Here is an 8688-nt window from a genome sequence, read left to right as displayed (position 1 = left end):
CTCGCAGCGCGAGGCACGAAACACATGGGCCCCAGCGAGCAAGACATATAAAAGGTGGCCGAGGAAGATGACGGCTGCTACACTCGCCTTCGTTCTAACTATCGTACGTTGGCCCCAACACACAGCGCCTGGGCTGCGTATGCACCCGGTCACACGGCATTGATCCTGTAATTGCCCAAACTCCCTCAATCCGCCCACCGTTCCGCTCACCGACAGACCCCGCGCACCCCTCAAGCTACGTTACCATGGTCGGGTACAATATTAGAAAAAAAGGGGGCGTTTACTCCTCCAAGACGGATGCACACGAGCCTCCACCAATGGACGCGCACTCTAGATTGACGTCACGAACCGGACGGCCGGTGACCTCGCTGATGCAGAAGATTGCCGCCCGGCCTGCGAACTTGGACGAGTCGCGTCAGTCGTGTGCGTCTGCCCCTCGTCAGAGTAAGAGAGGTTTGGCAAGGACACAGCGTTGCACAAAGGTATTTTTGAGGGCCCAGCTTCGGGACTTCGAGAAATATTTTTCAAAAGCAGCCCAAGTCGGCTGCATTCGATGGATCAGGGCAACCTACTCAGAACAATTCTCTTTTGAATGGTTTTCAAGACCTTCCTCTATTACACTGAAATTACATTACGCATTTTCTTTCATTAACAGAGCCTATAGGCTCACTTTCGTGCGACTTGTTTGAAGCATTGAACAGGTGGTAGAGCTATGTTACGAGTTTCATCATTGTCTGGAGGTCACCGTAGTGAGAATTTCGGTGTCGACAAAATAAGGAGGCGAAAGAATTTCAACGTTTCTAGAACACTCGTTTCTGGCACAGCATGCTTTCTTTGCTTATCAAGATTACTCGTAACTTTGCCGGAAGGAGCTTCCTCCCGCCCTCCCACTTCTGCTATTTTAATGAAACCACTGAAGTGTGCTGAGTAACATCAGTGCTTGCACAACCTTACTGAATTAAGCTCAAGAAGACTGTAGCACCACAAGTTCCATATATGGCAGCTATGTCTTTATCTCCATCTTTGACGAGAGGGTACAAGTGGGGGAGCAATGAGTGTCTGTAGAAAGAATACGTTGCACGATGTTTATGCAAATACTGCAATGTGCCAAAATATTTTGTAAAGATAGGCTAATCAAGAGACCTGCCTCAGAGCTATGGAATTACAAAAAGAATAAAATATCAGTAAGGAAACATTTCTAAATTTTCAAGCTTTTGGAGCTTTCTTCTTGCAGTGGGTTTCCTCCCACATTCCTTTGAGATCCAGATGTCATTTCTGTGCAGCATAAGCCACGCATAACAGAATTGCTGCAGCAGGGCTATGGGACACTTATTAGAACAAAATACTTTGTATAGTACACTGCTGTTTAGCTTATCTTTCAGTACAGTGGACACACAGCACAACTGCGCGATCAACCGCGCTCTGGAAAACATTTATTCATGTCTTTCTCTTCCTCTTGCGATAACGGAGCGTCACCTGGTACTGCAACAGTTGATAGAAGTCTGCGCTCACATGATACATGAACTTCTCTAGTGCTTCCCTCGTGGAATTTTTTCGACAGCTCTTTAACTTCGCGGAATTACGATATCTTTGTGTATCCTCTATCAGTCGGTCGATGATGCCTGCGGTCTCTGGCGAGTATATTTTCCGCTTTTGGTCTCGCTGCGGCAGCGTAGGAACCTGTAAAGACACATCATCCAAACATCTTGTCAGGCTAATTGGCATGTTTTCGCCTACGTTGCACGTTGTGTCAAGGAATACTACGCACAGGCATACAGAACAATCGAAGCGCCCTGTCTGTGCTTGAGTGTCATGTTCCCCTGTAAATATAATTCTACCGGCAACACATTCCTGCCATATGATATCGCTTCACGTTTATTGGAACACGATATGAAAAGCCGGATCATTATAAAATTTCTAGTGCATGTGACAAGAAACGAAACTGTTTTCGTAAAACAGTCCTTTCAATCCGCGCAGGTTCGTTTTGATTATATTTGGTTGCAAAATTCCAAGTTGGAACTCGCCCCGCAAAATTAATAGGCAAAGTTCCAAGTTTTAGTGCTGCTATACGTGTAACATGTTAAGCATAGCTGGTTTCTCAATAACTGGCTAAGAATGCTGGGCATCCGCTTTTAGAGCCAGTTTTCTTGATCGATGAAAGCTTTTTATGCATGTCGTTAAGGATTAGGCAATTGAGCGTTTTATTTACTTTGGCTTCATTTTTCTGAAAAGGAATCCATACGAGCAAAACAAGCTTACATTAAGTTAAAGCCTGCTGGGCAACTTAGCATTGTCATTTTCTATAAAGCGGCAAACCAAGCTTGGGGAGAACACAGAAGCGCGCGGCACGAACTGTCTTCGCAGCATCGTATGCTTTAGCGCCAAGCGCGGCGTGACATTTACGAACGCGAATTTGCTCATTGTCAGCGAAAACTGTTCGGCTATTTAGTTTAGCCTATAATCGGGAACATCGCGCAACGTAGACGAACAAGTGATAACGAGAATCTGACAAGTACGCGGTTTCTTGGCGCACGTGGAGCAGATTTCGCTGCGTAATGTCTCAGGGCACCCGGCGCCGTAGCATACGACGAGTCAAAGACATCGCTCGCCGTGCTCATGGCACTTTGACTGTCCCCTGTCAAGTGGTTTTCATACGAGAATATAGAACTACAGAAACGCAGATTGGCAACCACTAATAACTTGTTTTCGTTACCTTAATCGATCAGGGACCGGTCTTCCACTGCAACAGTGGGCACGCGTACAGCCGACCACAACAGGGTCAGCGTAGTACCTACCTCTGAAGTGGTCCGAGCAAAGGCCGTAGCCATTATACATCTGCTCCCATATCAGCTCCGCCAGTTCTCCCCATATAGCATCATATCGCCATATGTCGCATCTGAAATATGGGCTAAAACTGCGTGGTTAAAATTAAATGACATTTAAAAGCGAAGCCAAAGTTTAGAGTACGCAGAATCAACTAAAAATTATGGCCCCTGTAGACAAAGGTTTAAAAGTGAAGCGAGCCTATGTCCTCACATGGGTAACTCCACCGTATTTTAATTCAAAACGCAAACAATTACTGCTACGTAATTGATTTTTTTTTACTTCTGCCGTGTTCACGACCATTCGAAGGTGGTAATGCGGTAACGAAAATCTTGTCACCGGAAACCTCTCCAGCGTAACCAGTTCGTGTAACAAGCATTCTGTCGAGCATACGTTAACGTCTGGTGCGCTTTCTTGAGCAGGCAGAAGAAACACATGAACGCAAGGTGCAGTACACACAACATTCATTTGATATTGACTTTTAACAACAGGAACACACGGTAACGTTCACCACTTATTGCACACGGACTGCGTCCTCCCTTGCTATGCTTTACGCTCGGACTACCGCGTTAACCAACGTCTGTGTGGCTATCGTTTCTACGCCATCGTAGGGGCGCTTACAGTACCGGCTCTGTTCGGGGCGGATATCGGCGTCCTCCGGTCTGTGGTCCGTCGTTGCACTCTGGTCGTCTTCAGTGGTCGCTGGTGTCCGGCGTCACCAATGTCCACGCTGACGGGACGGAGGCACAGTCGATGAGGAGCTGTCGCACTCCGGCAGGGCAGGACTCGTGCCAGCTGGTGCTCCTGGTGCGCGCCGGCCGAGCTTAGTTCTCTAGACGGTACGGTGAATGGCTGCAGCCAGCCTCCACGCGTCTACGTTCAGCGGCGTAAGCGCTGACGTGTCCTGGCAGGTAGGTCCGTGCCAGCGGCAGTTCCGGAGGCGTCGGTCCTCTGCTCGCCGAGCCTGGTACTCGGGCGGGGCCGTCGCTGCATCACCTAGGTATTGGGGCAGGACCCAGAGTTGCGATCTCCGCCCGTCTTCTCCTGGAGCGCTGCGCCCTGGCCACCACGTCCTTTATGCGCGCGCTCCTTCTCCAAGATGGCGGCTCCACGCGCTCGCTAATTCACTCCCTCTTCCTCATCTTCTTACTTTGTTTGCGCTTGTCACTCCTGATTATGCCCCCTCCCCTCTATTTTCTGAGTTTTCGCTCTACAACAACTCCACTCACTCTTCGTCATCTCTTGGGTTTACACGGACACTTCACTTCACCACACCACATATAAGTTCACTTCGCCGTTTCTTCATTCACACCTCACTGCACTCCACCACACTTCACTGCATCCACGCGCACATAAAGTAAGTTTTCGCTGGCCTTAAGACTAAGTCAATGTCAACGACAGCAAGATTCACAAGGCATCGTATTCTGCGAGTGTTTGGGGAAGACTCCTCAGAAGCTCTAAACACTATATGCATGCGCAGCAAGCTATTCCCAAGTACGATTGTATACTTCTTCAGTGTTATTAAAACGAGCATATTCAGCAAAGTGATGTCCTTCGTGGCACGTTCACTCACGTGGGTCCGCGAACTCTTGCCTACCTGTTCTTGTCTGGCATGGATACAGCCTGACAGGAAGCCGTGCACTGGTCCAGGCTCTCGACACCGGCGCCTCATCGAGACATGACCTCGGGAAGAATGATTTGGATGACACCAGGAGTTGGCGCGTGACCCACACCTGCATGCCGAGGGCTTGGCAAAGATGTCGGACAGAGCAATGACACGTACATTGCTCTTCAATTCTTTAGCCGATCTTTTCTCACATACGCTCAGTTCAGACATCAAGCTTGTCACCTTCACCTTCTGAGGGATCATTTCTGTTGTTGGGATGTCTGCTTGCTATGTACTTTCACCAACCAACTCTGTGATGACCACTCCTGTGTCCTTTTGAAACGGTTGCTCAATAATAGGCGTAGTCCCTAGAGGTACCTCTGATAGCAAACCTTTTGGTGTGGTTCGCTGACATATGTCGCAAGATTCCACAAACCATTTATAGTCACTTTGCATGCACGGCCAAAATAATTCTTCTGATTACACCTCGATGGCCAGCGATAATAGTTTCGTGCGCCAGCTCGAGGACTGCCCTTCGTAAACTCAATGGCACTGCTAACTTTCGTGTTTCTCTTCCATCGTGGGTTCTGACTATTCGGTACACTAATTCTTCAACCTTCGAAACCTTATGTATGACCCGGCTCTTCTTACTCTGAACCCATTTCCCTAAAATTTCAAAATAATGTCGCAGAGTACTGTCCACTTCTTGCCTTTTTTTCATTTCCGTCGCGGTTATATTCATGGCGGTGCCTGAAGTATTCTTTATATGGACTTCTTGCCTATCCTGATTCCTTGTGCTTTTCTGCACTGACAATATGGTAGCTTCTCCGGTATACGGATCCGAACTTTTTTCGTTGTCTCTGCCACCGGCTTCGGTGGATTCATGCTCCGTCCTACTTGTAATTTGTATAATGCGAAAACTCTAGAGGAGATCTGGATCATCCACTCTTGTGACTCCTGGCACATTCCCAAGAATGACACCATAAAGCGGTTCTTTGACACACCGGGCTTCAATCCAACCGCAGTAATAAGGCGTTGAAAGCAATACACGAGCCACAGGCATTCGCCGTATCGTACCATCCGCCAATCAAACTGGCGTTTCTGTACCGGTGATTTCTCGTTCCGGCACCATGGATTGCCGCACCAGAACAATCTTAGACCCAATGTCTCTGAGTACAGACACTTTTCGTCACTGCTGCATTCCCACTACTACTAGCATCGAGGTTTCCGGGTCTTCCGACCTCGGAGCCGTCGTGATAGCGCTTGCCTTGTCGATAGCTCCTTCTGTTACATTTGCGAACTGTCAACATCAATAGAACTTTCGCTCGTAACAGTGCAGGCATTCTTATTTTCTGACTTAGCTCGGCAGGTTCGTATTGCATGTCCATGCCGTCCGCACCCCTCGCACTTCAAAGTCGAACTGCGAGTGCGACCCAAGGGACAATTCACAGCCCGATACCCTATCCTGTCACACATAAAGCATTTGATTGTGCCCTGAGTCTGTTCTCTCTCATCTGGTATCTTCTTATCTTCCTTCCCCTTTCCCAAGTTCTTTTGGCCTTGGGCTTCTAAATGGCGGTCGGCGTGTTCAGACAGTTCCGCCACCGTCCTCAAGTTGCGCTCTTTCCCGAATATTGCCACACCCTGATGACATGATGCTAGGAACTGTTTTGCAATCATGTTATCCCTCAAGTCTTCAAATGCCTTCGCTATCTTAGCCTTCTCCAACCAACGATCAGAGTGGTTGGAGATTCGAGCGGCGAATTGCTGGCTTGTCTCGTTTTCGTGTGGTTCGAGCTTGGAATTTTATCCCTGAAAACTTCGGCCGTTAGTCTGAAGCGTTGTAGGAGAGCCTTCTTCACCTTGTCGTAATCTAGTGCGTCGGTTGCTGACATCCGGCTGTACACGGCCAACTGATGTACACACAAGACACATACTCAATCCAGTCGCCCAGCCACTTTTCTGTTAGCCTTGTCCAGTTGTGATTCGCTCGAAACGCTATATGTTTGCATCTAGTTCATCTTGCCTTTCATCAAATGGGGCGATTAGTTTCCATGGACACACTGTCGCTATACCCTGAGGTACCACATCTGAGCTCCTATTTCCTGCCTCTGCTCCACTGTTACACACGCGCAACTGCAATTTCTTCTCCGTAAGCTCTTTTTCTATCATCAAGTTCCTATACACACGCTCGTCCGCAGCTTTCGCTCTCTCCTCAGCTGCCTTGGCTCTGTCCATTTTTTCCTTCGCAGCCTCTCGCGCATCTGCACGTTCTTCTTTTAATCGCTTCTGTTCCTCGTGATACAGTGTCATTATGCCTCGGCCGACGTGCCCGCCTCACTCGCTGTCCATTCCGCTGCTCAAGACGCCCCGAGGCACGTGACGAAGTTAAAGGGATCCTGGAAGGCTCGCCAATGTAGTCACGCATACGTTAACGCCTGGTACGCTTGGTCGAGCGGGCAGAAGGAACGCATGAACGCAAGGTGCAGCACATACAACATTCATTCTATATGGACTTTTAACAACAGGAACACACGGTAACCTTCAGCACTTATTGCACACGGACTGCGTCCTCCCTTGCTATGCTTTACGCTCGTACTACCGCGTTCACCAACGTCTTTGTGGCTATCGTTTCTAGGCTATCGTAGGGGCGCTTACAGTACCGGTTCTGTTCGGGGCGGATATCGGCGTCCTCTGGTCTGTGGTCCGTCGTTGCACTCTGCTCGTCTTCAGTCGTCGCTGGTGTCCGGCGTCACCGATGTCCCGGCTGAAGTGAGGAAGACACAGTCGCTGAAGAGCTGTCGCGCTCCGGCAGGGCAGGACTCGTGCCAGCTGGTGCTCCTGGTGCGCGCCGGCCGAGCTTAGTTCTCTAGATGGTACGGTGAATGGCTGCAGCCAGCCTCCGCGCATCTACGTTCAGCGGCGTAAACGCTGACGTGTCCTGGCAGGTAGGTCCTGGCCAGTGGTAGTTTCAGAGGCATCGGTCCTCTGTTCGTCGAGCTTGTTACTCGGGCGGAGACGCCGCTGCATCGCCTAGGTACTGAGGCAGGACCCAGAGTTGCAATCTCCGACCGTCTTCTTCTGGAGCGCTGCGCCCTGGCCACCACGTCCATCTATGCGCGCGCTCCTTCTTCAAGATGACGGCTCCACCACAAATTCGTACACCGTGGGTTCCAGGTGCTCGCTTCACTCCCTCTTCCTCGTCTTCTTTCTTTCTGTGCGCTTGTCCTGATACATTCAAATACTTTCGATAAATAAGCATTGCAAGTTTTCTATTCGTGGAACGAGTTAAGACCAACCACTAACATATCCTCATCAGGAGCAGCAGCGTGGCTACGCCCACTGCAGGACAAAGGCCCGTCTGCGTCTGCGTGTCAGCTAGCATGAATCAGCCAAGTACAGTCGCCCAAATCTTTAGCTGGTGTGCGGGAGCGACGACTTTTCCGTGCGTCAGCGCCGTTTGACGGGGCGAGGCTGGAAACAGTCTGAGGCTAAGCGCATGCGGACAAAGCGCGCTCAGCTGGGCCCATCGTCTACTAGTCTGTTTCCAGCCTCGCCGCGTCATACGGCGCTGACGCCCGGAAAAGTCGCCTCTCCCGCACACCAGCTAAAGATTTGGGCGACTGTACTTTCAGTTTCTTACAACACAGCAGAAAAATGCACCGCGCCAAACAAAAAAAAAACATATTCACTTGAAAACACGCGCCCGAGATCTCATGTTTCGTCCTACAGCTGTTTTGATAAGCACAGCGGTTGTTTCTGCATAACCCCTGCATAAAAAGTGTGTTTACCTCTCGTCCACTGGGAAACGGAAAAATTTCGCGCTTGTGTTGCTCCTCGAGTTGCACATCCCGACAGTCGCACAGCACATTTTGTATCCATTCCTCAGTTCTTCAGACTTTGCCAGAACATACGCAGGCACAGAAAATCTTGAACTGCAGAGCATACGGAAAACATGCACGTGCATAGAAGGCGCCAGTAGCAGACGGAGAGAATGGCAGCCGAAGGGATAAGAGCGATGGTGCCGCCATTTGGCGCAACAAATGAAGCGCGAAATAAAGATATAACATGCCGAAAAAGAAAATAGCCAAAAGCACATTTTATTTCTAAACATAATTGCATCACTTCACTTTATTGTTACGTAGTTTGAAAAGATAGAGCCACATATGCAAAACGTATTGAATTTTCCTTCGGATACCAGTGTCGTGGCGGTGCTCTATTGCCAATACCGAAACTATCCCCGATGTCCATCCACTGCT

The 8688-nt window shown here is 49.3% G+C and overlaps 1 long non-coding RNA gene across 1 annotated transcript; it reads right to left on the bottom strand.

The window, feature by feature from the left end:
- Positions 1 to 1411: 1411 nt before the first annotated feature.
- On the bottom strand, positions 1412 to 5622 carry LOC135909383 (uncharacterized). The gene is made up of 2 exons (XR_010566705.1): positions 3450 to 5622; positions 1412 to 1680 (listed from the first exon to the last, which is right to left on the bottom strand). It is a non-coding gene; the product is annotated as an uncharacterized lncRNA (long non-coding RNA).
- Between the last annotated feature and the right edge of the window lie 3066 nt (positions 5623 to 8688).

Source organism: Dermacentor albipictus, chromosome 1, assembly GCF_038994185.2.
Source record: "Dermacentor albipictus isolate Rhodes 1998 colony chromosome 1, USDA_Dalb.pri_finalv2, whole genome shotgun sequence".
Lineage (NCBI taxonomy): Eukaryota > Metazoa > Arthropoda > Arachnida > Ixodida > Ixodidae > Dermacentor > Dermacentor albipictus.
Note: the sequence above shows the minus strand (reverse complement) of the source record. Positions and strands in the feature narration are given on the sequence as shown.